Source organism: Protopterus annectens, chromosome 12.part0 (assembly GCF_019279795.1).
Source record: "Protopterus annectens isolate FY-2018-M chromosome 12.part0, PAN1.0, whole genome shotgun sequence".
In the NCBI taxonomy this organism is placed as follows: domain Eukaryota; kingdom Metazoa; phylum Chordata; order Ceratodontiformes; family Protopteridae; genus Protopterus; species Protopterus annectens.
This window is the reverse complement of record NC_056746.1, coordinates 882,431,240-882,458,071: the sequence shown is the minus strand read 5'-3', so window position 1 is coordinate 882,458,071 and position 26,832 is coordinate 882,431,240. Positions and strand designations below refer to the sequence as shown.

Sequence of the window (26,832 nt, the reverse complement as noted above, 5' to 3'; positions counted from 1 at the left end):
AACAAGATACCACTTCACACATTACTACTACACAGACCTACAAGACTCCATAGGTTACTGCTGCAGAGACCTACAGGACTCCACCCATTATTGTTGCACATGGCGCATTAAAATAACATTAAAAAACCAACAGGAGTCCACATACTTCTACTGCACAGGGTTGAGGTTTCACTCACTGCCACTATGATTGTCCTCAGGATTTCCTACATTACTGTTGCAAACAAATAGTGAAGTACTTCTAGAAAAGAGGCATCTACCTGTTCCAGTCAGGTACTGGAGTACTACAGGAAAAGAGGTAGTAACTGGTGCTAGACAAGTATTGTAATATCAGACAGATATTGCAGTATTAAAGGAACAGAGGAAGCTGCTGGCTTCAGAAATGTTCTTTTCTTTTACAGGAAGAAAGGCAATTGCTGGTTCCAGACAGCTACTGCAGTACTATAAGAACACAGAATGTTACTGGTTCCAGGTGATTCTTTGTTACAACCCCCACATAAAACTCTTTTCAGTTGGCTAGGTACGACTTCAGTAGGTGCACTGTTGTGTATTTCATCCTTCTGCAAAGTAAAGTACAGTTTTGTACCTACCATAAATGTAGATGTCCGATAGATATGCAACTGCAGTCATAACATATGGGTTGTCCTGCCTCAGGCAGCCCTCGGTTGGCCGAATTCCAAAGTCTGGGTCCGGCATCGGCTGGTGTCGCCTCCACTCCGACGTCACCACGGCTGGAGTATAAAGGCATCGGCCGACGCCATCTTCTTCAGTGTTTCTTGCCCCAGATGCCAGGTGCCCTCCTAGGAAGGCTAAATTTGGTAAATGGATAAAAATAATTCCAAACATGCACAACAGTAATACAGATACACCATAGGAATTCCCCCAGCTAATGGGAAAAGGGGTAGGGACCCAAAAAGAAGGATACAGAGGGGTAGGAGGGAGGGAAAATCCGACTGCAGTTGCATATCTATCGGACATCTACATTTATGGTAGGTACAAAACTGTACTATGTCCTTCAAGAATGCAACTGCAGTCATAACATATGGGTTGAATACCATAGCCAAGCTGGGGGTGGACGGAACTAAGATAAGGATGGTGTAGCTAAAATCCCCTGCAGGACTGCCGAAGCAAAGCCTGCTCGGGATCTGGAATATAAGGGCAGGTTGTAGTGCTTGGTAAATGTATGCACGGAGCTCCATGTAGCAGCCTGTAAAATGTCCTTTTTTGCCACTCCTCTCAGGAAAGCTGTGGAAGTGGCCATAGCTCTTGTGGAATGTGGCCTAATATTGGCTGGCACACCTTTTCCATGGAAAGAATAGCAGAATCTGATGCAATGTCCAATCCATTTTTAAATTGTTTGTTTGGAGATTGCTTTTCCTTGTACTCCAGCAGCATAGGCTACAAACAGTTGGTCAGACTTTCTGGTGGCCTTAGTTCTGTCCAAGTAGTAACGTAGTTGTCTGTGTATGTCCAAAGTATGCAGTAGCTTTTCCCCCCTATTTTGAGGATTGGGGAAGAATGCAGGCAGGTGAATAGCTTGATTTAGAGACACCCTGGAAATAACCTTGGGCATGAATGAAGGATTGGTTCTTAGAGAAACTCTGTCTTGATGAAAAATGAGGAAGGGGGGCACTGCCATGAGTGCCTGTATCTCCGAAACTCTTCTTGCAGATGTGACTGCCAATAAGAAGGCAGTCTTCCATGAAAGAAATTGCATTTATGAACTTGCTGCTGGCTCAAATGGAGGAAGAGTTAGTTTTTCCAACACATAATTGAGGTCCCATGCAGGTACTGGCTGTTTTCTGGGAGGTTTAATATTCTTTATTCCTCTTAGAAACTGTCTTGGCAATGGATGAGAAAACACTGGAGGGTCACAGTTGTATTTTGCTGAGATTGCTAAGGCATGAATCTTTATTGAAGAGTATGAAAGCCCAGTATGAAGTAGCTCTGCCAAGTATTCCAAAATCTGAGGTATACTCGGTAATGCTGTGTCCTGACCCCTGTTGGCATTCCAGATGCTGAATCGCTTCCACTTGGCTGAATATGTTTTTCTTGTGGAAGGCCTGCGTGGTTCCAGCAGGATTTCTTGAACCGATTTTGATAGAGAGGTAGTAGGTGAAATCATGTTAGCCTCCAGGTTGTTAGATGTAATGATTTCAGGTCTTGATGTACAGTCCTGTAATTGTGTTGTGTTAGGAGCAGAGGCCATAGAGTCAGAGGCCATGGTTTGGCCCGAGTTATGGTCAATAGCAATGGGTACCAGTGCTGCCTTGGCCAGTCTGGAGCTATCAAAATACCTGTTGGTTGTTCTGCTTTGATCTTCAGTATCACCTTGGTCAGCAGAGGCAGAGGAGGGAATGCATAAATCTTTAGAGAATTCCAGCTGAAGGAGAGAGCATCCGTCTTCCAGGCTAGAGGATGGTGAGTCCTTGTGCAGAACTTTTTCAGGTGATTATTTAAGTGGGAAGCGAAAAGACCTACATCCGGTCTTCCCCATGTCTTTGTCAGTTGAGTGAAAATGTGAGGATGCAGCATCCATTCGTGAGGATCCATGAAATTTCTGCTCAGGTTGTCCGCCAGTACATTGTCCTTGCCTGGTACAAACTGGGATTGTAAATGTATCTTCAGGCTCAGGGACTTTTCCCAGAGAAGCATTGTTAGTCTGCAGAGGGGATAAGAATGAGTGCCTCCCTGCTTGTTTATGTACCACATGACAGTGGTGTTGTCTGTCCTTATCAGTAAATGCCCTTGCTGTAGTGATTTTTCGAAAGTCTCGATTGCATGTATCACTGCCAACATTTCCTTTTGGTTTATGTGCAGATGCCTTTCCTTTGGGGTCCATTGCCCTTGAATGCATCTGTTCTCCATGTGCGCCCCCCAACCATGGTCTGAGGCGTCTGTTGTAATCATTTGGCCTGCTTGAGGTCTGTTGAAAGACATGCCTATGTTTTGATGACTGGCTTGAGCCCACCATAAGAATTCTTTTTGCAGACATGGAATAAGTGGGATTATGTCCTCTAGGCTTTGGCTGTGTTGCGACCATAAGTTTTTTAAATACCATTGCAGCTTTCTCATATGAAGTCTTGCCAAAGGCATCAGAAGGATGCAAGAGGCCATGAATCCCAGGGCCTGTAGGATTTTCCTTGCAGTCAGCTGGGAGAGTCTTGCTAGGCCTTTGAAGTACTCTGGTAAATGCTGCTGTTTTTCCTCTGTGAGGTATGCCATTTGGTTTTCTGTGTCCAGCTTGGCTCCTAAGAATGTAATCTGTTGGGATGGTAGTAGTTTTGACTTCTGAATGTTGACCGTGTATCCCAAGGCCTGCAGTAGATGCATGACATAGTCCAAATTTTCTTTTAAGGTTTGTTTGTTGTCTGCTTGTATGAGGCAGTCGTCTAAGTAAGGGTATATTTGAATCCCTTGTAGTCTGCAGTGTGCCACTACTGATGTCAGGCATTTCGTGAACACACTGGGCGCAGTAGATAAGCCAAACGGCAATGCTGAGAATTGATAATGCTCTGTCCCTGCAAGAAATCTGAGGTATCTTCTGCAGCTTTGTCTGATAGGGACATGCAGGTATGCCTCCTTGAGGTCCAGAGTGACCAGCCAAGACCCCTTGCCCAGCATGGGAAGGAGTTGCTGCAACGTCAGCATTTTGAACTTTGGCACTATGAGAAAAGTGTTTAGAAATGACAAGTCCAGTATGGGTCTCCATTTGTTTTCTTTTCTTGGAACAAGGAACAGCCTTGAATAAAATCCCTGGCCTTGCTCCTGAGGAGGAACCCTTTCGATTGCTTTTATATTTAATAGCTTGGAAAGTTGAGAGAGTGCCTCTGCCCTTTGATGTGGCAGGTTTGGCATGCCTTGTCTTATTGGTAATGTGTGGAAGTGGAATCTGTAGCCTTTGTCTATCAAATCCAGAATCCAGTTGTCCTTGGTTAAAATATGCCAGTTTTGTGAGAATAAGGATAATTTTCCGCCCAAGGGTGCTTCTCTTTGAGCCTTTGTAGACGGAATGAAAGTCAAGTCATTGTGATTGTCCTTGTGGTGCAGCTGAACTGTCTGTACCACTTCTTTGATTTGGAGGTTGCCATTGGCATCCCCTGTAAGAACCTTGGTATTGCCCTCTACCTTGGGCACGTCTGCTTTTTCCCCTTTGAAACTTGTCTGAGCCGGGGAAGGACCAATTCTTTGAGGGCCAGTTTCTGCTGAATCTAGGTGGCTGAACTTGAAGGAAATCCTTGACTGTCTGTACTGACTTTGCTTTTTCCTCTATGGATTTCAATACATCTTGTGCATTAGCACCAAAAAGCTTCTGTTTTTCCAAAGGTGCATCAAGTAACTTTACTTTAACATGGTCAGGCAAAGACTGATCCTTTAACCAAGCATGGCTACGTATCACAGCCCCAGTCATAGCTGCCCTACATGAAGCTTCCAGTGCATCATAACCACACTGAAGAAAATGATTATTAACCTGCTGAGTGTTATGTATGTGATCCTGCAATGCCTTTTTATCGATAGGCTCAGGAGAGGCTAACTTTTTCTGTAAATAATCCAGGAGAAAATCCTGGTACTGAAACATGTGAAAAAGGCAATTTAGTGACCTCATGGCCAGGGTAGTAGAAGTATATACTTTTTTACCCCATCTCTCCAAGGACCTTGCTTCCCTGTCTGCTGGCAGTGGGTTTTTGGCAGAGGAGGTAGCCACTCCCTTGGGGCCCTGTGAAATAATTTCTAGATCCACAGAGTGGGCCTTAAAAAGGTGCTTGTGTGTGTCAGGGACCCTATAATATCTGTCCGGCTTGACAGGAGCCAGAGGAAGAGAATCAGGGTTAGCAGTGGAGTCAGAGAAAACATCATCCAAAACATCCATAAAGTACAGTTTTGTACCTACCATAAATGTAGATGTCCGAACAGGATAGCATCTGCAGTCATAACAAATGGGTTGTCCTGTCGTCAGGCAGCCCTTCGGTCGGCCGGATTCCAAAGTCTCGGTCCGGCTTCGGCTGATGTCGCACTTCACCCGACGTAATCTCTGCTGGTCTTCGGGTATAAAGGCATCAGCCGACGCCATTTTCCTCAGTGTTTCTTGCCCCAGATGCCAGTTGCCCTCTTGGAAAGCTAAATTTTGGATAAATGCCAATGTTTCCAAAAAGGTAGAAGGCAAACACAAAAAATAAGCATGTATGTACATATATACAAACAAATACACCTTAAGAGACTCCCCCCAGCTAGCTAATAGGAGGGTAAATACCCTAGGAGTACCACAGAGGGGAAGGAGGGTGTGTAATCCTGACTGCAGATGCTATCCTGTTCGGACATCTACATTTATGGTAGGTACAAAACTGTACTATGTCCTTCAAGGTAGCATCTGCAGTCATAACAAATGGGTAGAATACCATAGCCAACTAGGGGTGGATGAAGAAAAATTATGGTGTAGTTAGGATCCCTTGCAGTACAGCAGTGGCAAACCCTGCTCGGGATCTAGAGTATAGAGGTAAATTATAATGCTTGGCAAATGTATGCACGGAGGTCCAAGTAGCCGCCTCAATAATGTCCTTGGTTGCCACTCCTCGTAAGAAAGCTGTGGTAGTGGCTGTAGCCCTTGTAGAATGAGGTCTTATGTTCTGTGGAATTGGTTTTCCATGGTAGGAGTAACAGAATCTTATGCAATTTCCTATCCATTTGGAGATTGTCTGTTTGGAAATTGCTTTTCCTTCCCTTCCTGTTGCATAGGCTACTAAAAGCTGGTCAGTTTTCTGTTACCTTTGGTTCTGTCCAGGTAGTAGCGTAACTGTCTATGTACATCCAAGGTATGCAGCAGTCTTTCCCCCCTGTTCTGTGGATTGGGAAAGAAGGTGGGTAGGTGGATTGCCTGGTTTAAAGACACTCTGGATACCACCTTAGGCATAAATGTAGGATTAGTTCTCATGGAGACCCTGTCTTGATGGAAGATTAGGAAGGGTTGTACTGCCATTAAGGCCTGTAGTTCAAACCCTCCTTGCTGAAGTAATTGCCAGTAGGAAAGCAGTTTTCCATGATAGGTGTTGAAGATCTGCTGTTGCTGCTGGTTCAAATGGAGGGAGTGTCAATTTTTCTAGCACAAAGTTCAAGTCCCATGCTGGTAATGGTGGTTTCCTAGGAGGTTTTACATTCTTGATCCCTCTGAGGAACTGCCTGAGTAGAGGATGCGAAAAGACAGGTGGATCGAAGCTGTATTCAGCTGAAATAGCTGATGCATGTATCTTGTTGGAGGAATAAGACAGGCCTGTATGTAGAAGCTCTGCCAAGTACTCCAGGATGTTAGCAATATCTATGTTCGACACATCTTTTCCTCTTTCAGTACTCCAAATTACAAACCTTTTCCATTTTCCTGCATAGTTCCTTCTTGTTGAAGGTCTGCGGGCTTCAAGGATAATGTCTTTAACTCTTTGGGATAGGTCTGGGTTAGTTGCTGCTATGTGATGTTCCAGGCAGTCAGTTGCAATGTTTTTAGGTTTGGGTGCATGATGTTGTAGTTGTTCTGAGTTAACATCAAAGGCATCAGGGGTATTGACCACATTCTCCCCCGAGACATGCTCCTCAGCAATGGGTACCAGTGTTGTCTTGGCCAATTCGGAGCTATCAGGATTATCCTGGGACATTCCTCTTTGATTTTCAGCAGTACCTTGTGCATCAAAGGAAGAGGTGGAAATGCATATGCTGTCAGGCCTTTCCAACTGAAGGATAGAGAGTCCACCTTCCATGCAAGTGGGTGGCATGTCCTTGTGCAGAATTTTTTGAGCTGGTGATTGAGTGGGGATGCGAATAGGTCTATTTGTGGCATTCCCCATTTCTTTGTGATGGCCTTGAAGATGTCCGGGTGTAGCATCCATTCGTGAGCATCCGAGGTGGTTCTGCTTAACATGTCTGCTAGGGTGTTTTCTTTTCCCGGCACAAACATTGCCTGTAACTGGATGTTGTAGCTCAGAGCCATATTCCAAAGGTCCAGAGTCATTCTGCATAGGGGGTATGAATGAGTGCCTCCTTGTTTGTTGATTTACCACATGACTGTGGTGTTGTCTGTCCTTATCATTAAATGGCCTTCTCTGAGGAATGGTCTGAATTTCTGTATTGCTAGTTTTACTGCCAGCATTTCTTTTTGCTTTATGTGCAGGTGCAGCTGGTCTTGAGTCCACAATCCTTGTATGCATTTGTCCAACATGTGCGCCCCCCAGCCTATGTCTGAGGCGTCCGTTGTGATGGTTTGGCTTGCTTGAAAGTTGTGGAAGGGTAAGCCTGGGTTTGACTGGCATGCTTGAGCCCACCATAGGAACTCCTGTTTCAGGCATGGGATTAGTGGGATTTCGGTTTCTAAGCTGTGCCTGTGTTGAAACCATAAATTCTTTAGGTACCACTGTAGCTTTCTCATATGCAGTCTGGCATGTGGGACCAAGATTATGCATGATGCCATGAAGCCCAAGGCCTGCAGTACTTTTCTTGCTGTTAGTTTGTTCTGCTTTGTTAATGCCAAGAAGTAAAGAGGGAGTTGTTTTTGTTTTTCTGCAGTTAGGAATGCCATTTGTTTTACTGTGTCCAAATCCGCACCCAAGAATGTTCTTGTTTGGGATGGTATCAGTCTTGACTTTTGTAAACTGACTGTGTATCCCAGTGCTTGTAGTAAGCAAATGACTCTTTGTAGATCTGTTGTCAGCTTGCTTTTGTTGTCCACTTGTAACAGGCAGTCGTCCAGGTATGGATAAATTTGTATTCCCTGTAGCCTGCAGTGAGCGATTACTGATGCCAGGCATTTTGTGAATACTCTTGGAGCAGTAGATAAGCCAAAAGGCAATGCTGAGAATTGATAATGCTCTGATCCTGCAAGAAATCTGAGGTATCTTCTGCAATTTGGTCGTATGGGGACGTGCAGGTATGCCTCCTTGAGATCTAGAGTTACCAGCCAACACTCCTTGCCCAGCATGGGAAGAAGTTGCTGTAGGGTCAGCATTTTGAATTTTGGGACAATGATGTATGTGTTTAAGACGGACAGGTCGAAAATAGGTCTCCAACTTTTCTCTTTTCTTGGTACTAGGAAGAGTCTGGAGTAGAATCCTTTGCCCTGTTCTGTTATTGGTACTCTTTCCACAGCTCTCATCTTTGTTAATTCTGCTATCTGCTTTAGAGCTTCTGTTTTTTGATTTGGAGGTAGGTTTGGCATTCCTCTTTTTACTGGTAAGGTGTGGAAGTGGAACCTGTAGCCTTGGTCTATGGTTTGCAAAATCCACTTGTCTTTTGTGATACAGTGCCAGTTTTTCGAAAATAAGGCTAACTTTCCGCCTAAAGGTGCTGCTATTTGCTCCCTGGTAGCAGGTGTCAGAGCCAAGTCACTGTGATTGTCCTGTTGTAGTGGCAGTGGTTGTGTCTGTGCTTCGGTTATTGCCTTGCCACTGTCGTCCTCTGTAGGCACCTCCTCTGGATTGATTTCTGCCTCTAGAGCGTCTATTCCTGCCTCTGAGATTTTGAGGAGTCTGGAAAGGACCAATTTTTGGCAGGCCAGTTCCTGCTAAACCTTGGGGGCTGAACCTGTAAGAAATCCTTAACTGTTTGTACAGATTTTGCCTTTTCTTCCATTTTCTTCATTACTTGCTGAGCAGGTGTACCAAATAGACTGGCCTTATCCATAGGAGCATCTAACAGCTTTGCTTTAACATGATCCGGCAAGACCTGTTCTTTCAACCATGCATGCCTTCTTATCACTGTGCCAGTCATGGCTGATCTAAATGAAGCCTCCAGTGCATCATAGCCACATTTTAAAGAATGGTTACTAACCTGTTGGATGTTATTCACCATTTCTAAAACATATTTCTTATCTAAGGAGTCATCAGAGGACAGCTTCTTAGTTAACTGATCAAGCATAAACTCTTGGTATTGGATCATATGAAACTGACAGTTTAAAGCTCTAGCTGAGAGAGTAGCAGAGGTGTAAACTTTTTTCCCCCATCTCCCTAAGGACCTGGATTCCCTTTCAGAAGGAGTAGGGTTTTTTGCTGAGGTCGAGGCTACTGCCTTAGGCCCCTGGGATATAGTCTCAGGATCTGCAAGTGGGGCCTTGTATAGGTGGTGATGAGTGTCTGGCACCCTGTAAAATCTATCTGGTTTGGCAGAGGCTGGAGGTAAAGTATCAGGAGCAGTGCAAACATCATTAAATGCATCATCCACAACAGGCAGTACTGGAGGTATAGCTAAGGGCCTATGTTGTGGTAAGTGCAGAAATGTCCTAAGCCTTTTTCTTGAATCTGAGAAATCTTGTCCCTGCCATTGGAATTGTTCTCTCATGGCATGTAAGGTTTCCCCAAAGGAAAATTCCTCTGGCGGAGAGGCAGATGGAATGGATTCTTCAGCATCAGAATCTTCATATGTAGGCAAAGGAGCCTCTGGCTGGTCTGTAATGTCGGAGTCATCCGCAGAATCATCAGAGGACACTGGCTCGGGGGGCTCTGCTCTAGATCTCTTTTCTGGTGGCTGAGAGGCCCTGTCTGGGTGAGATTGGGATCCCCTAATTAAGGATATTAAATCCTCTGCCAGAGTAAGCATTTGTGAACTAGAAGTGGGCCTGTGTGAGGGGGGCTTAACAGGCACTGATTTAACAGTTTTGGCTGCTTTAGCCCTGGCAAAGGCCTTAATAGACATGGCTGCAGGAGGCCTAGCAGCACCACGTGCTGGGGTAGAGACATCCAAAGGGATGGTGTCTGATAAATCACTAGGAACCACAGTAGTAGGCAAAACTTCTGAGGCCGATTCAACTAAGGTAGCAGGAGCCTCAGTAGTAGTCATGGATTCGGCTGAAGATTGACCAGTTTTCTCGGTTTCGGCTGAAACAGAGACACTCGCGGCTTGCTTAACCGTGGTTTCGGCCGAAACCGCGGACCGCGAGTGTCGGTCTTTTTCTTTGCGTTTTAACAATTTGGGTAGTCGGAGGATCCGGCGGCATAATGTACGCAAAATCTGAGCCGAAAAACTGTTCAGCAAACTCCGACCGACGCCTAAGCGTTCGTCGGTTGAAGGAAGCAAAGGCCAAACAGGCTGCTACGTCGTGGTCTGGGCCTAAGCAAGGCAGACAGTAAGAGTGGAAATCTTTATGAGGTATTTGTTTCCCACAAGTTAAACAGTTATTGACTTTTTCTGACATCGGCTGAGGCAAGAAAGAGTCCCCAACGGGTACTTAGCTTTTAGAAGTCTTGAGTAGTATTCGGTAGTAGTAATCTCTGGATCTGACCGACCGGCACTTGCGAACAGCTTCTGCTTCGGGCGCCACGCGGCAAGAAAGACTGGGGAAAATGGCGTCGGCTGATGCCTTTATACCCGAAGACCAGCAGAGATGACGTCGGGTGAAGTGCGACATCAGCCGAAGCCGGACCCAGACTTTGGAATCCGACCGAAGGGCTGCCTGACGACAGGACAACCCATTTGTTATGACTGCAGATGCTACCTTGAAGGACATCAGGTGGAATAGCTAAAGGCCTGTGCTGAGGAAGCTTGAGAAAGGTACAAAGCCTTTTTCTAGAGTCAGAGAATTCCTGACCCTGCCATTGAAAATGTTCCCTCATGGAATGCAGGACTTCACCAAAAGAGAAATCCTCTGGAGGGGAGGCAGAGGGAATTGATTCCTCAGCATCAGAGTCCTCGTAGGCCTGGAAGGATTCTTCATGGGTATCCGAATGTTCAGAATCCCCAGAAGCTTCATCCGAAGAGAGGTCATCCGCCTGCTCAGTTCTGGGCCTTTTCTCTGCAGGTGTCTGAGAAGCCCTCTCCGGATGAGGCTGAGACCCCCTGATAAGAGAAATAAGATCAGCAGCCAGAGACATGATTTGCTTATCAGAAGAAGGGGCCTGGGCAGTAGGTTTAGGATGGGCCTTGGCCTGACTGGCGGCCTTAGCACGTGCAAAGGCCTTGATGGACATGGATACAGGAGGCCTAGAAGCCCCACGTGCAGGCGTAACCTTGTCCACAGAAATGGTGTCGGGTAGATCCAGAACTTCGGTTTCCGGAGGAAAATCAACAACCGGCACTGGAGAGATCTCCGAGACCGAAGATAGTGTTAACGCTGTGTCATCGGCCTGGAGCGGTAGATTTACCACTTCCGAAGGAACCGGAGCACTAGCGGAGGGTTTGGGAGTAGCATCGGTAGTAGACGCGGGACGAGAATGTCGGTCCTGGTCCTTGCGTTTTTTAGCAGATTGGGTAGTCGGTTGATCCGAAGGCATGATATACGCAAAAGATTCACCGAAGAATTCCTAGGCGAATTCTGCCCGGCGCCTGAGAGTGCGCTTATTAAAGCAGGCAGAGGCAGCACAGGCCGAGACGTCGTGGTCTGGGCCCAGGCAAGGAAGGCAGAGAGAATGGAAGTCCTTATGAGGTATTTGTTTACCACAAGACAAACAATTATTAACTTTCTCAATTTGTTCCGACATCGGCTGAGGCAAGAATAAATGTTCCCCAACGGGGTACTTAGCTTTTAGATGACTTCGGTACTGAAAACACAGGAGCTGACCGACCGGCACTTGCGAACTGCTTCTGCATCGGGCACCGCGCGGCAAGAAAGACTGAAGAAGATGGCGTCGGCCGATGCCTTTATACTCCAGCCGTGGTGACGTCGGAGTGGAGGCGACACCAGCCGACGCCGGACCCAGACTTTGGAATTCGGCCGACCGAGGGCTGCCTGAGGCAGGACAACCCATATGTTATGACTGCAGTTGCATTCTTGAAGGACATCAAGGAAAACAGTGAGAGGGGAGTGGCAGCAGAAAACAGAATACTGGGATGTATTCCTAAAAGGACCGTAAGCAGAGATGAGTTTATTCTGGGGGAAGGGGGGATCTGACAGATCACACCTTGAGTACAAGGACAACCCATATGTTATGACTGCAGTTGCATTCTTGAAGGACATCAAGGAAAACAGTGAGAGGGGAGTGGCAGCAGAAAACAGAATACTGGGATGTATCCCTAAAAGGACCGTAAGCAGAGATGAGTTTATTCTGGGGGAAGGGGGGATATGACAGATCACACCTTGAGTACAGCAGGCAGTTCTGGAGATCATATTTAAGAAAAGAACATATCAAACTGCCGAAAGGAATCCAGAAGAAAGATGCCAGAATTTCACTGGGATGGAAGGAAAGTAATATTACCAAAGGCTAAAGAAGCCACAGATCCTCTCACCTAAGATGAGGAGAGTTGTGTCATCAGTGTGCAAGTCATGGCGATGAAAAGAAGTCACTTTGAAAACAAAGGCCATAGGTTGGAAGAGGGCCCAGAAATAGATTTTAAGCACAAACTATGCCCTACACCTCTAAAAATATACCATTTCAAACAGACTGTTGCAGACACATGGAATGGACTACAACAATAGGTGATAATGAAGTAATATACACATGCATTCAAGAGGGCATTGGACAACCATAAACATGGTAAAGGGAAAAGTAGACTCAAGTCATTTAAAAAGGCAGACTTACTGTCATTTTGCCAAAAAGCAAACATATAATCTGGAGAATGTCAAGTATGGCTCCATGGTGCAGAGAGATGGAGCAATAACTGCAACTCAGGAGACCAGGGTTCAGCTAGTGGCCAGGCAGGAAAGGAGAAGAGTGAAGGGGCATGGGCCACTCACCTCTCCCAAGGGGAAAGGAGATTGGCAAGTGCTCCTGGAGCAAACAGAGAAGTGGGAATTCCCTGGTGGAGATTGGAGAAAGCACTTTCCAAGTCTCAGCAAAGAAGGGGTGGGACTGCTTGCTAACAACATCCTTTGTGAAAGCAACAGACAAGTACAGAGAATTTACTACATAATCCCTTTAGCTGCTTAGCCAGGCACTCGCACAGGAGTACAGCTAAAGGGAAAAAAAAACTCAAACCACCCCAATGGCTTTAATGAATGCTAACCGCTTCCAGATGGTGCTCACACGGGTGATGGGTAACAGATGGGACAATCAGCCAAGGAGAGAGCTGATGAACCAGATGCGAGGAGGAGGGGGGAGTAAAAGGGGGGAAAAGTGTTGTCAAAAGGATCACTGTTGAACGATTCTAATTCAAGGAAAGAATGTTAAAATGGCTAGCTACACCTGAAGGTGGTGGTCACAGCATGCCTGCAAACACAACGGTAAAGACTGTTCTACAACAGGGCTATAGACCAAATTTGCAAAGTCTGGGAAAAGTATGGATGGTGGTCCATGCAGCTGCTTCACCGGTACTGAGACAAAGAAGCTTTTACAAGGTTTTGGTGATGGTTACTGCTGTGATGAACGCACCCTTACCTGTCACGTCCTGTGTTTTCATTTGTTCGCAAAACAAGTGTGTGCAGCTACCTGGTCACTAACACAGTTTACTTTGAAAATGGGCTGCCTAGTGAGGGTGGCTAAAGAAAAACACCTCCATTAAATACTTTGTTTCCTGTACACACATGTAAATACGCTACAAAGGCAGATGCTCTCCTCTTCTTTTGAAGCTTACAATAAATACTGCCGGACTGGAGCAAGAAAAAAAGTTTCCCCAACGGGGTACTTCGCTTTTAATGAAGACTTCGGATCTGAAATTTGAACATGAAAATCTCAGGAGTCGGCCGACCGGCACTTGCAGACTGCTTCTGCTTTGGGCACCGCGCAAAAAGAAAGACCGAAGAAAATGGCGCCGACTGCATCTTTTATACCCCTGACTACCTGACATCAGGGAAGGGGCAACAGCAACCAATGCAGGACCCAAGACTTTGGAATTCAGGCCGACTGAGGGCAACCTGCCAGTAGGATAACCCAAATGTAATGACTGCAACAGTGAAATACGAAGAACATCTTCGAATCATTAAAGATCAAATTTTAGTGATCGAAGTCTTAAACCATCAAAACAAAAAAAAAATACTAAATTAAAAAAAAAATTATATAGTGTGTAGGCAGGGGGGCAACCCCCCCTGCACCCCACATGCCCCCCCCTACTTAAATATACCAACTCCGAGAATGCACTACATTGAAGTAAACAGAAATCTCCCCCACAGAGATTTTCCATTTAAACATTTGATGTAGTGCATTTTTACTATTCTCGTGTCGACAATATCGTATTCGATAGTCAGACTTTGAGATTATAATATAGACCCGTTTTGAGAACACTTTAGACAGAAGTGAGGGTAGCTTTAAGGCTTGCATTGCATCTTTATGGTATACCACAAATGGCTCACTGCACATTAGGACAAGCAGCTCACAGATTTCCCAAGCAGATGCAATAGTCACTGGAGTTATCTCGGATAAAAAATTTAAGGTCCAACATAAAGGGCTAAAAATGGGTCAAAGACAACTTTTCCATCACAAAACTGATATCTTAACCAGAAAGGAACCGTAGTCTTGTGGAGACCTGAAGTGCAGGACCAAAGTGAAAAAAGTACAGAATAAGCAGACTACAGGGAAATGTCATGGGGAGAACAGCAGCGATTGCTTAACAATGACCTTTTATGGACTCTTACAATAACCCACTGTGAACAGCCAAGTACTGTAAGGAATAAAATTAGGTGAAATAGATCCCTAGGCAAATGACTCCATGGTCTCCCCCACAGTCACTGGTCGGGGGGCACCTAGACCCAACTCTCATATAGTACAGATGTGTACACTTACCATAAATGTAGATGTTCGAGTGTATTCACTTTTGCAGTCATTACACTTGGGTTATCCTGCTGGAAAGTTGCCCTCAGTCGGCCTGAATTCCAAGTCTTGCGTCCTGCGTCGGTTGCTATCGCCTCTTCCCTGACGTCAGTTAGTCAGGGGTATAAAAGATGCAGCTGATGCCATTTTATTCAGTTTTTCTTGCCCCAGATGTCAGGTGCCCCCAAAAAGGTAGGCTAAAATTATGTAAATAAAACATACATGCACCAAAATAAGCTTTACCTTCATCTATAAGCAAATACACCACCTAGGTTGTATAGATTAGAGAAGTAAAGATAAGTTCCAGCAAAAAAAAGGGGGATGGCGGGCGGGTAACCTGGACTGCAACAGTGAATACACTCGAACATCTACATTTATGGTAAGTGTACAAAACTGTACTATGTTCTTCGTGTTTCACTGTTGCAGTCATTACACTTGGGTTGAGTCCTAAAGCTATGGTTGGGTGGCTGGGAGCTAGACAGCATTAGGAGCGGCTATGAGGCCCTGCAGAAAGTACAGTTATGTACCTACCATAAATGTAGATGTTCGAGTGTTCACACTGCTGCAGTCATTACACTTGGGATATCCTGCCGTCATGCGGTCCCCGCAGTCGGCCAGAGTTCCAAAGTCTTGGTCCGGCGTCGGTTGCTGTCACTTCTTCCCTGACGTCAGGGGTATACAAGATGCATCTGACACAATTTTCTTCAGTTTTTCTTGCCCCAGATGTCAGGTGCCAAGTAGGTAGGCAATACATATTGCTAATAAAAAAATATACATATAAAATAAAAACAATACCTTCAGTTACAAGCAAATACACCACAAAGGTTGTATAGGATAGAAAGGTACAGATGAGTCCAGCTAGCTCAGAGGGAATGGAGGGAGGGTAACCTGGAATGCAGCAGTGTGAACACTCGGACATCTACATTTATGGTAAGTGTACACAAAGTACAGTTTTGTACCTACCATAAATGTAGATGTCCGAACTGGATAGCATCTGCAGTCATAACAAATGGGTTGTCCTGTCGTCAGGCAGCCCTTCGGTCGGCCGGATTCCAAAGTCTGGGTCCGGCTTCGGCTGATGTCGCACTTCACCCGACGTCATCTCTGCTGGTCTTCGGGTATAAAGGCTTCAGCCGACGCCATTTTCCTCAGTGTTTCTTGCCCCAGATGCCAATTGCCCTCTTGGAAAGCTAAACTTTGGATAAAAGCCAATGTTTCCAAAATAGTAGAAGGCAAACACAAAAAATAAACATGTATGTACATATATACAAACAAATACACCATAAGAGACCCCCAGCTAGCTATTTGTAGGGTAAATACCCTAGGAGTACCGCAGAGGGAAGGAGGGAGGTAATCCTGACTGCAGATGCTATCCAGTTCGGACATCTACATTTATGGTAGGTACAAAACTGTACTATGTCCTTCATGGATGCATCTGCAGTCATAACAAATGGGTAGAATACCATAGCCAAACTAGAGGAGGAGGAATAATGATTATGGTGTAGCCAGGATCCCTTGCAGTACAGCAGTGGCAAACCCTGCTCGGGATCTAGAATATAGAGGTAAATTATAATGCTTGGCAAATGTATGCACAGAGGTCCAAGTAGCCGCCTCAATAATGTCCTTGGTTGCCACTCCTCTTAAGAAAGCTGTGGTAGTGGCTGTAGCCCTTGTAGAATGAGGTCTTATGTTCTGTGGAATTGGTTTTCCATGGTAGGAGTAACAGAATCTTATGCAATTTCCTATCCATTTGGAGATTGTCTGTTTGGAAATTGCTTTTCCTTCCCTTCCTGTTGCATAGGCTACAAAGAGCTGGTCAGTTTTTCTGTTACCTTTGGTTCTGTCCAGGTAGTAGCGTAACTGTCTGTGTACATCCAAGGTATGCATTATTCTTTCACCTGTGTTTTGTGGATTGGGAAAGAAGGTAGGTAGGTGGATTGCCTGGTTTAAAGACACTCTGGATACCACCTTAGGCATAAATGTAGGATTAGTTCTCATGGACACCCTATCTTGGTGGAAGATTAGGAAGGGTTGCACTGCCATTGAGGCCTGTAGTTCCGAAACCCTCCTTGCTGAAGTAATAGCCAGTAGGAAAGCAGTTTTCCATGACAGGTGTTGTAGATCTGCTGTTGCTGCTGGTTCAAACGGAGGGAGTGTCAATTTTTCTAGTACAAAGTTCAAGTCCCATGCTGGTAATGGTGGTTTCCTAGGAGGTTTTACATTCTTGATCCCTCTGAGAAACTGCCTGAGTAGAGGATGTGAAAAGACAGGAGGATCAAAGCTGTATTCTGCTGAAATAGCTGATGCATATATCTTGATGGAGGAATAGGACAGTCCTGTATGTAGAAGCTCTGCCAAGTACTCCAGGATGTTAGCAATATCTATGTTCGACACATCTTTTCCTCTTTCAGTACTTCAAATGACGAACCTTTTCCATTTTCCTGCATAGTTCCTTCTTGTAGAAGGTCTGCGGGCTTCAAGGATAATGTCTTTAACCCTTTGTGAAAGGTCTGGGTTAGTTACTGCTATGTGATGTTCCAGGCAGTCAGTTGCAAGGTGTTTAGGTTTGGATGTATGATGTTGTAGTTCTGAGTTAACATCAGAGGCATCAGGGGTATTGACCACATTTTCTCCCGAGACATGCTCCTCAGCAATGGGTACCAGTGTTGTCTTGGCCAGTTCGGAGCTATCAGAATTATCCTTGGACGTTCCTCTTTGATTTTCAGTAGTACCTTGTGCATCAAGGGAAGAGGTGGGAATGCATATGCTGTCAGGCCTTTCCAGCTGAAGGATAGAGAGTCCACCTTCCATGCAAGTGGGTGGAATGTCCTTGTGCAGAATTTTTGAGCTGGTGATTTTGTGGGAAGCGAATAAATCTATTTGTGGCATTCCCCATTTCTTTGTGATGGCCTTGAAGATGTCGGGTGTAGCATCCATTCGTGAGCATCCGAGGTGGTTCTGCTTAAAATGTCTGCTAGGGTGTTCTCTTTTCCGGTACAAATATTGCCTGTAACTGAGTGTTGTGGCTGAGCGCCAGTTTCCAAAGGTCCAAAGTCATTCTGCATAGTGGATAAGAGTGAGTGCCTCCCTGTTTGTTGATGTACCACATGACTGTGGTGTTGTCTGTCCTTATCATCAAATGGCCTTCTTTGAGGAATGGTCTGAATTTTAGGATTGTCAGTTTTACTGCCAGCATTTCTTTTTGGTTTATGTGCAGGTGCAGCTGGTCCTGAGTCCACAGTCCTTGTACGCATTTGTCCAGCATGTGTGCCCCATCCTAGGTCTGAGGCATCCGTTGTGATGGTTTGGTTTGCTCGAAAGTTGTGGAAGGGTAAGCCTGGGTTTGACTGGCATGCCCAAGCCCACCATAGGAGCTCCTGTTTTAAGCATGGGATTAGTGGTATTTCTGTTTCTAAGCTGTGCCTGTGTTGAGACCATAAATTCTTTAGGTACCACTGTAACTTTCTCATATGTAGTCTGGCATGTGGGACCAAGATTATGCATGATGCCATGAAGCCCAAGGCCTGCAGAACTTTTCTTGCTGTTAGTTTGTTCTGCTTTGTTAATGCCAAGAAGTAAAGAGGAAGTTCTTTTTGTTTTCTGCAGTGAGGAATGCCATCTGTTTTACTGTGTCCAATTCACCCAAGAAAGTTCTTGTCTGGGATGGTATCAGTCTTGACTTTTGAAAATTGACTGTGTATCCCAGGGCTTGTAGCAAGTAAATGACCCTTTGTAAATCTGTTGTCAGCTTGCTTTTGTTGTCCGCTTGTAACAGGCAGTCGTCCAGGTATGGATAAATTTGGATTCCCTGTACTCTGCAGTGAGCGATTACTGATGCCAGGCATTTTGTGAATACTCTGGGCGCAGTGGATAAGCCAAAGGGCAATGCTGAGAATTGATAATGCTCTGATCCTGCAAGAAATCTGAGGTATCTTCTGCAATTTGGTCGAATGGGGACGTGCAGGTATGCCTCCTTGAGATCTAAGAAGAAGTTGCTGTAGGGTCAGCATTTTGAATTTTGGGACAATGATGTATGTGTTTAAGATGGACAGGTCGAGAATAGGTCTCCAGTTTTTTTTTCTTTTCTTGGTACTAGGAAGAGTCTGGAGTAGAATCCTTTGCCCTGTTCTGTTATTGGTACCCTTTCCACAGCTCTCATCTTTATTAATTCTGCTGTCTGGTGCAGGGCTTCTATTTTTTGATTTGGGGGCAGGTTTGGCATTCCTCTTTTTACTGGTAAAGTGTGGAAGTGGAACCGGTAGCCTTGGTCTATGGTTTGCAAAATCCACTTGTCTTTTGTAGTATAGTGCCAATTTTTCAAGAATAAGGCTAACTTTCCGCCTAATGGTGCTGCTAATTGCTCCCTGGTAGGCGGAGTCAGAGCCAAGTCACTGTGATTGTCCTGTTGCAGTGGCTGCGTCTGTGCCTCGGTTATTGCCTTGCCACTGTCGTCCTCTGTAGGCACCTCCTCTGGATTGATTTCTGCCCCTAGAGCGTCTGTTCCTGCCCCTTTGGGATCTTGTGGAGTCAGGAAAGGACCAATTCTTGGCAGGCCAGTTCCTGCTAAACCTTGGGGGCTGAACCTGTAGGAAATCTTTAACTGTTTGTACAGATTTTGCCTTCTCTAGTAATCTCTGGATCTGACCGACCGGCACTTGCGAACAGCTTCTGCTTCGGGCGCCACGCGGCAAGAAAGACTGAGGAAAATGGCGTCGGCTGATGCCTTTATACCTGAAGACCAGCAGAGATGACGTCGGGTGAAGTGCATCAGCGAAGCGGACCCAGACTTTGGAATCCGGCCGACCGAAGGGCTGCCTGACGACAGGACAACCCATTTGTTATGACTGCAGATGCATCCATGAAGGACATCTGTACTATATGTTCATCGTGTTACACTGCTGCAGTCATTACACTGGAGTAGAATCCCAAAGCTAAGTTTGGGTGGCTGGTCTATAAAGAGTTAGGATTGGCTATGAGGCCCTGCAGAACTGCAGTGGCAAATCCTGCTCTGGATTTAGAGTAAAGAGTCCGGTGGTAATGCTTGGTAAAGGTGTGCACTGAACTCCAAGTTGCAGCCTCCAACATTTCCTTGGTAGGTACTCCTCTGAGAAAGGCTGTTGAAGTGGCTGTTGCCCTGGTGGAATGTGGCCTAATGTTATTTGGGACTGATTTTCCATGCTGTGTGTAGCAGTAACGAATACAGTGTCCAATCCATTTGGATATAGTCTGCTTTGAGATAGCCTTCCCCTGTGATCCTGCAACATATGCTACAAACAGTTGCTCAGTTTCCTGAAAACTTTTTTTTGTCCAAGTAGAAGCGTAGCTGCCTTTGTAGGTCCAAAGAACGCAGATGTTTCTCCCCTTTATTCTGGGGGTTTGGATAAAACGTTGGCAAATGGATGGTTTGGTTAAGAGCCACACTAGATACCACCTTTGGCATAAAGGTAGGGTTTGTCCTTAAAGAAACCCTGTCCTGATGAAAAATTATGAAAGGTTCCACTGCCATTAATGCCTGTAGTTCTGAGAGTCTTTGTGCTGAAGTTACTGCCAGGAGCAGAGCTGTTTTCCATGATAAAAATTTTAGATCGGCTGTATTGGCTGGCTCAAAAGGTGGCAGGGTCAGTTTTTCCAAAACGAAATTGAGGTCCCAAGTTGGTGTTGGTGCTCTCCGGGGCGGTCTTATGTTTTTAGCCCCTCTGAGGTACTGCTTTAGCAAGGGATGAGAGAAGAAAGGAGGATCCGTGTTGTAATGTGCTGAAATGGCAGAGGCGCGGATCTTAATTGATGAGAAGGCTAGGCCTCTGTCCAGCATCTCAGTTAAGTATTGTAAAATCTGAGGAATGTTTGGAACAAGAGGGTCAAGGCTTTGAGCAGGGTTCCAGGCGCAGAGTCTCTTCCATTTTTCTGAGTAAGCTTTCATGGCGCTAGGCCTCCGGGCCTCCAAAATGACATCCATAACAGCTTTAAAGAGAGGTGTTGCCTGTTTGACTAATGAATCTGCCATGCAGCCAGGTTTAGGGTTTTGAGTTGACCATGCAGGATCTGATTGTTTTGTCGAGTCAGAAGGTGTGGAGTTTGAGGCAAAATCCATGGTGGGCCTTGAGCTAAGTTCCTTAAAATAGGGTACCAGTGCTAGCGTGGCCAGTCTGGAGCAATCAGGATCATCTTTGGTTTTTCTTGTCTGGCTTTTAGGAGCATCCACTTTCCATGCTTGTTTGTGATAAGTCCATGTGCAGAATTTTTGTAGTTGGCAGTTCAGTGGGGAGGCAAAAAGATCTATGTCTGGGCATCCCCATTTCTGCGTTACCATGCTGAAGATTTGTGGATTCAATTTCCATTCGTGAGGGTCCATGATATTTCTGCTTAGCTCGTCTGCCAGAGTATTTTTCTTTCCTGGCAGGAATTGTGCTTGCAGGTGAACTTGATACGTTAGAGCTGTGTTCCACAAGGTCATGGCTTGCCTGCATAGGGGATAAGAATGAGTGCCCCCTTGCTTGTTTATGTACTACATTACTGTGGCGTTGTCTGTCTTTAGTAACAACTGTTCTGGATGCAGAAGGTCCTTGAAAGCTGTTAGGGCATTCTGAACAGCCGACATCTCTTTTTGATTGATGTGAAGATGCATCTGGTCTGTGGTCCACTTGCCCTGAATGCATTTTCCTGCCATGTGTGCTCCCCAGGCGTAATCCGAAGCATCTGTTGTTAGAGTCTGCCTGGCTGTGGGTAGGGTAAAAGGCTGACCCTTGTTTAAGTGACATGCCTGTGGCCACCATCGAAACTCCTGTTGTAGGCAGGGAATCATTGGTATTACTGCTTCTAAACTGTGAAAGTGTAGAGTCCAAACACGTTTTAGGCACCATTGTAATTTCCTCATATGCAGTCTGGCATATGGTATTAGTAGTATGCAGGATGCCATGAATCCCAGGGCCTGCAGAATTTTTCTTGCAGGGAGATGGGACTTTTTTGCCAGTAATTGAAAATATTGAGTTAGGTGAACTTGTTTGTCTGGCATCAGGTAAGCCATCTGGGCCGTTGTATTTAAGCTGGCACCCAGGAATATAATCTGTTGTGAGGGCACTAGTTTTGACTTTTCGTTTACTGTGTACCCTAGAGAAATTAGCAACTTTTTTACAAACGCCAGATGCTGTAGAAGAATGTCCTTTGTCTCTGCTTGATATGGATATATTTGAATTCCTTTTTGTCTGCAAAATGCAATTACTGGTGTCAGGCACTTTGTGAAGACCCTGAACACAGTATATAAGCCAAAGGGCAGTGCAGAGAATTGGTAGTGCATTGTACGAGCTTTGAATATGAGGTATCTTCTGCAATTTTGTCTGATGGGGACATGCAGGTATGTCTCTGAGGTCCAGAGTAACAAGCCAGGCCTTCTTGCCCAGCATGGGTAGAAGCTGTTGTAATGTCAACATTATGAATTTCGCAATATCCAGGTAAGTATTTAGAATTGAAAGGTCTAGTATGGGCCTCCAGGCCTTGTCCTTTCTGGGGACCAGGAAGAGTCTTGAGTAAAATCCTTGTCCTTGTTCCTGTTGTGGTACATTTTGAATAGCTCTCATGTCCATGAGGGCTGAAATTTGTTTTTGTGCCTCTGCCCATTGATTTTGTGGCAGGTCTGGCATTCCTTTTAGCCTTGGTAAAGTATGAAAGTGGAACCTGTAACCTTGAGACACAAAATTCAGAACACATTTGTCTTGGGTGAATGACAGTTTTGAGAAAAAAGTGCTAGTTTTTCCCCTAAGAGGGCTTCCAAAAGGGAAGTGTTTGGCGTACGAAGGGGAAAGTCATTTTAACTGTTTCCTATAAGGTTGAGACTTATCCTCACCTCCTTTTGGGGTTGAGGTGCCCCCACTGTCATTGTCTGTTTGAGCCTTGGGGTTGAGATCTGCCTCTTGGGTGTCTGTATCTGCCTCTCTGTGGCCTGTCTGACACTGATAAAGGACCGATTCTTTGTTGGCCAATTTCTGCTAAATCGAGGTGGCTGTACCTGTAAGAAATCCTTGACTGTTTGCATAGATTTAGCTTTATCCTCCATTTTCTTTAACACCTCTTCTGCCTTAACATCAAACAAGGTATCATGCTGTAAAGGAGCATCCAATAATTGTGCCTTAACATGATCAGGTAAACTCTTCTGTTAACCAAGCATGTCTTCGAATCACAGAACCTGTAACTGCGGCTCTACAAGAGGTCTCTAAAGAATCAAAACCACATTGCAGAGTATGTTTTAACACCTGTTCAACTGCATGCAATAAATCCTGCATTTCTTACAATCAGGAGCTTCTGAGCCTGCAAGCATTTTCTGTTTTAACTGAGCCATTAAATATTGTTGGTACTTAAGCATGTGAAACTGGCAATTTAAAGCTCTTACTACCAAAGTTGCACAAGTGTATACTTTCTTCCCCCATCTATCCAAAGCTCTGGAATCTCTGTCAGAGGGTACTGATTTTTTTGCAATGGAAGCCTGAACCCCTTTTGGACCCTGGGAAATAGTTTCTGGATCAGCAGTAGGGTTTTTATAAAGAAACTTGTGAGAGTCAGGGACTTTATAATACCCATCTGGCTTGGCTGGTGCAGGAAGCAAGGAATCAGGAGATAAGCTGGATTCACAGAACACATCACCCACAAATCTAGCACAGGCGGAATAGACAGGGGCCTTTGCTGAGGCAATAAAAGGAAATCCCTGAGCCTTTTCTTGGATTCTGAGTAATCCTGACTCTCCCAATGGAAATGCTCCCTCATGGGATGTAAAGTTTCCCCAAAAGAATAATCCTCAGGAGGAGAGGCTGAAGGGATAGATTCTTCAGCATCAGAGTCCTCACAGGGGGGTAGAGAGTATCCCTGGTCTGAGGAGGAATCAGAGGAAATGGAAACCTGATCAGAGGAATCAGTCTGTATTCTGCTTTGGCCTTTCCTCAGGAGGGGGATGGGAAACCCTGATTAGAGTAATGAGGTCTTCGGCCATTTTAAGCATCTGTTTCTTAGGCATGGAGGACTGTCCAGGAGAATGCTGCACTTGTTTCTTTGTCTTTAATGGTACTTTTGTCTTGGCTGTTGTTTTAATGGGAAGTTGTGAAGGTCTGAAAACACCCTCAGAAGCCAATGCCTGCTCAGAGGTTCTGGACCCATCTGAGGGATTAGTTTCCGTAGGCCCAATACCTTGAGTTTCCAGAGGCCTAGTTGTCTCCACGTGGGAGTCTGAGGTGGCCTGTGGCTCTGAGGTAGCGGGTGTCAGGGGCTGCGAAAGCGCCTCACTGAGAAGAGGTGAACCAGCGACTGGCCTAGAAAAGGTTTCATTGTTGGTTTTGGACCTCGGATGCCTGTCTTTATCCTTGTCTTTGTTTTTTTCAGTATTGCGGTCGTCGGTTGATCCGACGGCATAGTATAATTGAACCTTCGGCCAAAGTAGTGCAAAGCAAAATCAAAACATCTTTTTATAGTGCGTTTGTTAAATCTAGCACAAAACTGACTAGTAACGTGATCAGGGCCTAGGCATGGAATACAGTAAGAGTGGAAGTCCTTATGAGGTATTTGCTTCCCACAAGAAATAGTTATTAACTTTTTCTGACATCGGTCTGAGGCAAGAAAAAAGTTTCCCCAAAGGGGTACTTAGCTTTGTTGAAGACTTCGAATCTGAAATTCGACTTTGAAAATCTCAGGAGTCAGCCGACCGGCACTTACGAACTGTTTCTGCTTCAGGCACCGCGCGGCAAGAAAGACTGAAGAAAATGGTGTCAGATGCATCTTATATACCCCTGGCGCAGTGACGTCAGGGAAGAAGCGACAGCAACCAACGCCGGAACAAGACTTTGGAACTCTGGCCGACTGCAGGACCGCCTGACGGCAGGATAACCCAAGTGTAATGACTGCAGCAGTGTAACACTATGAACATCTGCAGTGGCAAAGCCTGCCCTGGATTTAGAGTAAAGAGGCAGTTTGTAATGTTTTGTAAAGGTATGCACTGAACTCAAGTAGCAGCCTCTAAGACGTCTTTGGTTGGTACTCCCCTGAGAAAGGCTGCAGAAGTGGCTGCAGCTCTGGTTGAATGTGGCCTAATGCCCTTAGGCACTGTTTTGCCATGCTGTGAGTAGCAGAAATGAATGCAGTGTCCTAGCCACTTTGAAAGAGTCTGCTTGGAGATAGCCTTTCCTTGTGATGCTGTGGCATATGCCACTAGTAATTGCTCTGTCTTTCTGAAAACTTTAGTTTTGTCCAAGCAGAATCTAAGTTGTCTGTGTACGTCCAAAGAATGCAGAATTTTCTCCCCCTTGTTCTGTGGATTTGGATAAAAAGTTGGCAAATAAATTGTTTGGTTAAGGGCTACACTGGATACCACCTTAGGCATAAATGTAGGGTTTGTTCTCAGAGAGACCATGTCTGGATAAAAAATTATACAGGGTTCCACAGCCATGAGAGCCTGTAGCTCTGAAACTCGTCTTGCAGTAGTTATTGCTAGCAGCAGAGCTGTTTTCCAAGATAAGAACTTTATATCCGCAGTAGCAGCTGGCTCAAAAGGAGGTAAGGTGAGTTTTTCCAAGACATAACTGAGGTCCCATGCAAGTATTGGCATTCTCCTTGGAGGCCTTACGCATTTGGCTCCTCTGAGGTACTGCCTTAATAAAGGATGAGAAAAGAGTGGTGGCTCTGTATTGTAATGAGCCAAAATGGCAGAGGCATGGATTTTAATTGATGAAAAAGATAGGCCTTCGTCCAGCATCTCAGTTAAGTATTGCAAAATCTGAGGAATATTTTGGACAGCTCTATCAGTTCCTTGAACTTGGTTCCAAGCGCAAAATCTCTACCATTTCCCAGCACAGGATTTTCTAGTACTAGACCTTCTAGCTTCTAAAATGACATCCATCACAGCTTTACTGAGAGGTGTGGTTTGTATGGCTACATTATCCGCCATGCTGCCAGGTTTAGGGTCCTGAGTTGGCTGTGCAGAATCTGATTGTTTTGCTGGGACAGTAGATGAGGTATTTGAGGTAAGGTCCAGGCTGGGCATTGGGACAAGTTCCTTAAGATTGGATACCAGTACTGGTGTGGCCAGTCTGGGGCAATCAGAATCATTTTTGGTTTCTCCTGACTGACCTTTAGGAGTACCTTGGGGAGGAGAGGCAGTTGAGGAAAAGCATATACTGATAGGTTTGTCTAGTTGAAAGATAAGGCGTCCACTTTTCCAAGCTTGTCTGTGATAAGTCCTTGTGCAGAATCTTTTTAGTTGACTGTTTTGAGGGGGGGTAAATAGATCTATGTCCGGGCGTCCCCATTTCTTTGTTATGCTGAAGATTTGTGGATCCAGGTGCCACTCGTGGGGATCCATGAGGTTTCTGGTTAATTCGTCTGCCAGAGTATTGTCCTTTCCTGGCAGGAATTGTGCCTGTAGATGAACTTGTTAAGTCAATGCTGCATCCCATAAAGCCATGGCTTGTCTGCACAGGGGATAAGAATGAGTGCCCCCCTGCTTGTTTATGTACCACATGACTGTGGTGGTGTCTGTCTATCAGTAGTTGTCCCAGATGAAGTAGGTCCTTGAAGGCTGTCAGGGCATTATGAACAGCTAGCATCTCTTTTTGATTGATATGTAGATGCTTTTGGTTTGAGGACCAGGTGCCCTGAATGCCTCTTCCTGCCATGTGTGCCCCTCAGGCATAATCTGAACCATCCGTCGTTAGGCTCTGCCTGGCTGGGGGTAGTGAGAATGGCTGTCCCTTGTTTTGGTGACAAGCCTTTGTCCATCAAAATTCCTGTTGCAGGCAGGGAATTAAGAGTTATCATTGTTTCCAGACTGTGGCAATGTTGTGTCCAAACACTTCTTAGGTACCATTGAATTTTCCTCATATGCAGTCTTGCATATGGAATTAGTAAAATACAGGATGCCATGAATCCCAAAGCCTGCAGAAGTTTTCTTGCAGATAACTAGGCCTTTGTTGCCATTCCCTTGAAATAGGTAGGCAGTTGTCTTTGTCTACAGTGAGATAAGCCATCTGGGCAGTTGTATTTAAGCTTGCACCCAGGAATATTATCTCTTGAGAGGGTACTAGTTTTGATTTTTTTGTTGACTGCGTACCCTAGGCATGTTAAAAGTCTTATCACAAATGTCAGATGCTGTAGTAGAATGTCCTTGTTCTCTGCTTGTATGAGGCAGTCGTCCAAGTAAGGGTATATTTGTATT

The 26,832-nt window shown here is 45.3% G+C and overlaps 1 protein-coding gene across 1 annotated transcript in view; it reads right to left on the bottom strand.

Annotated features, from left to right (window-relative positions):
• Positions 1-26,832, bottom strand: part of NCOA3 (nuclear receptor coactivator 3) — a gene marked incomplete in the record, with an annotated part of 973,610 nt that overhangs the window by 774,784 nt on the left and 171,994 nt on the right.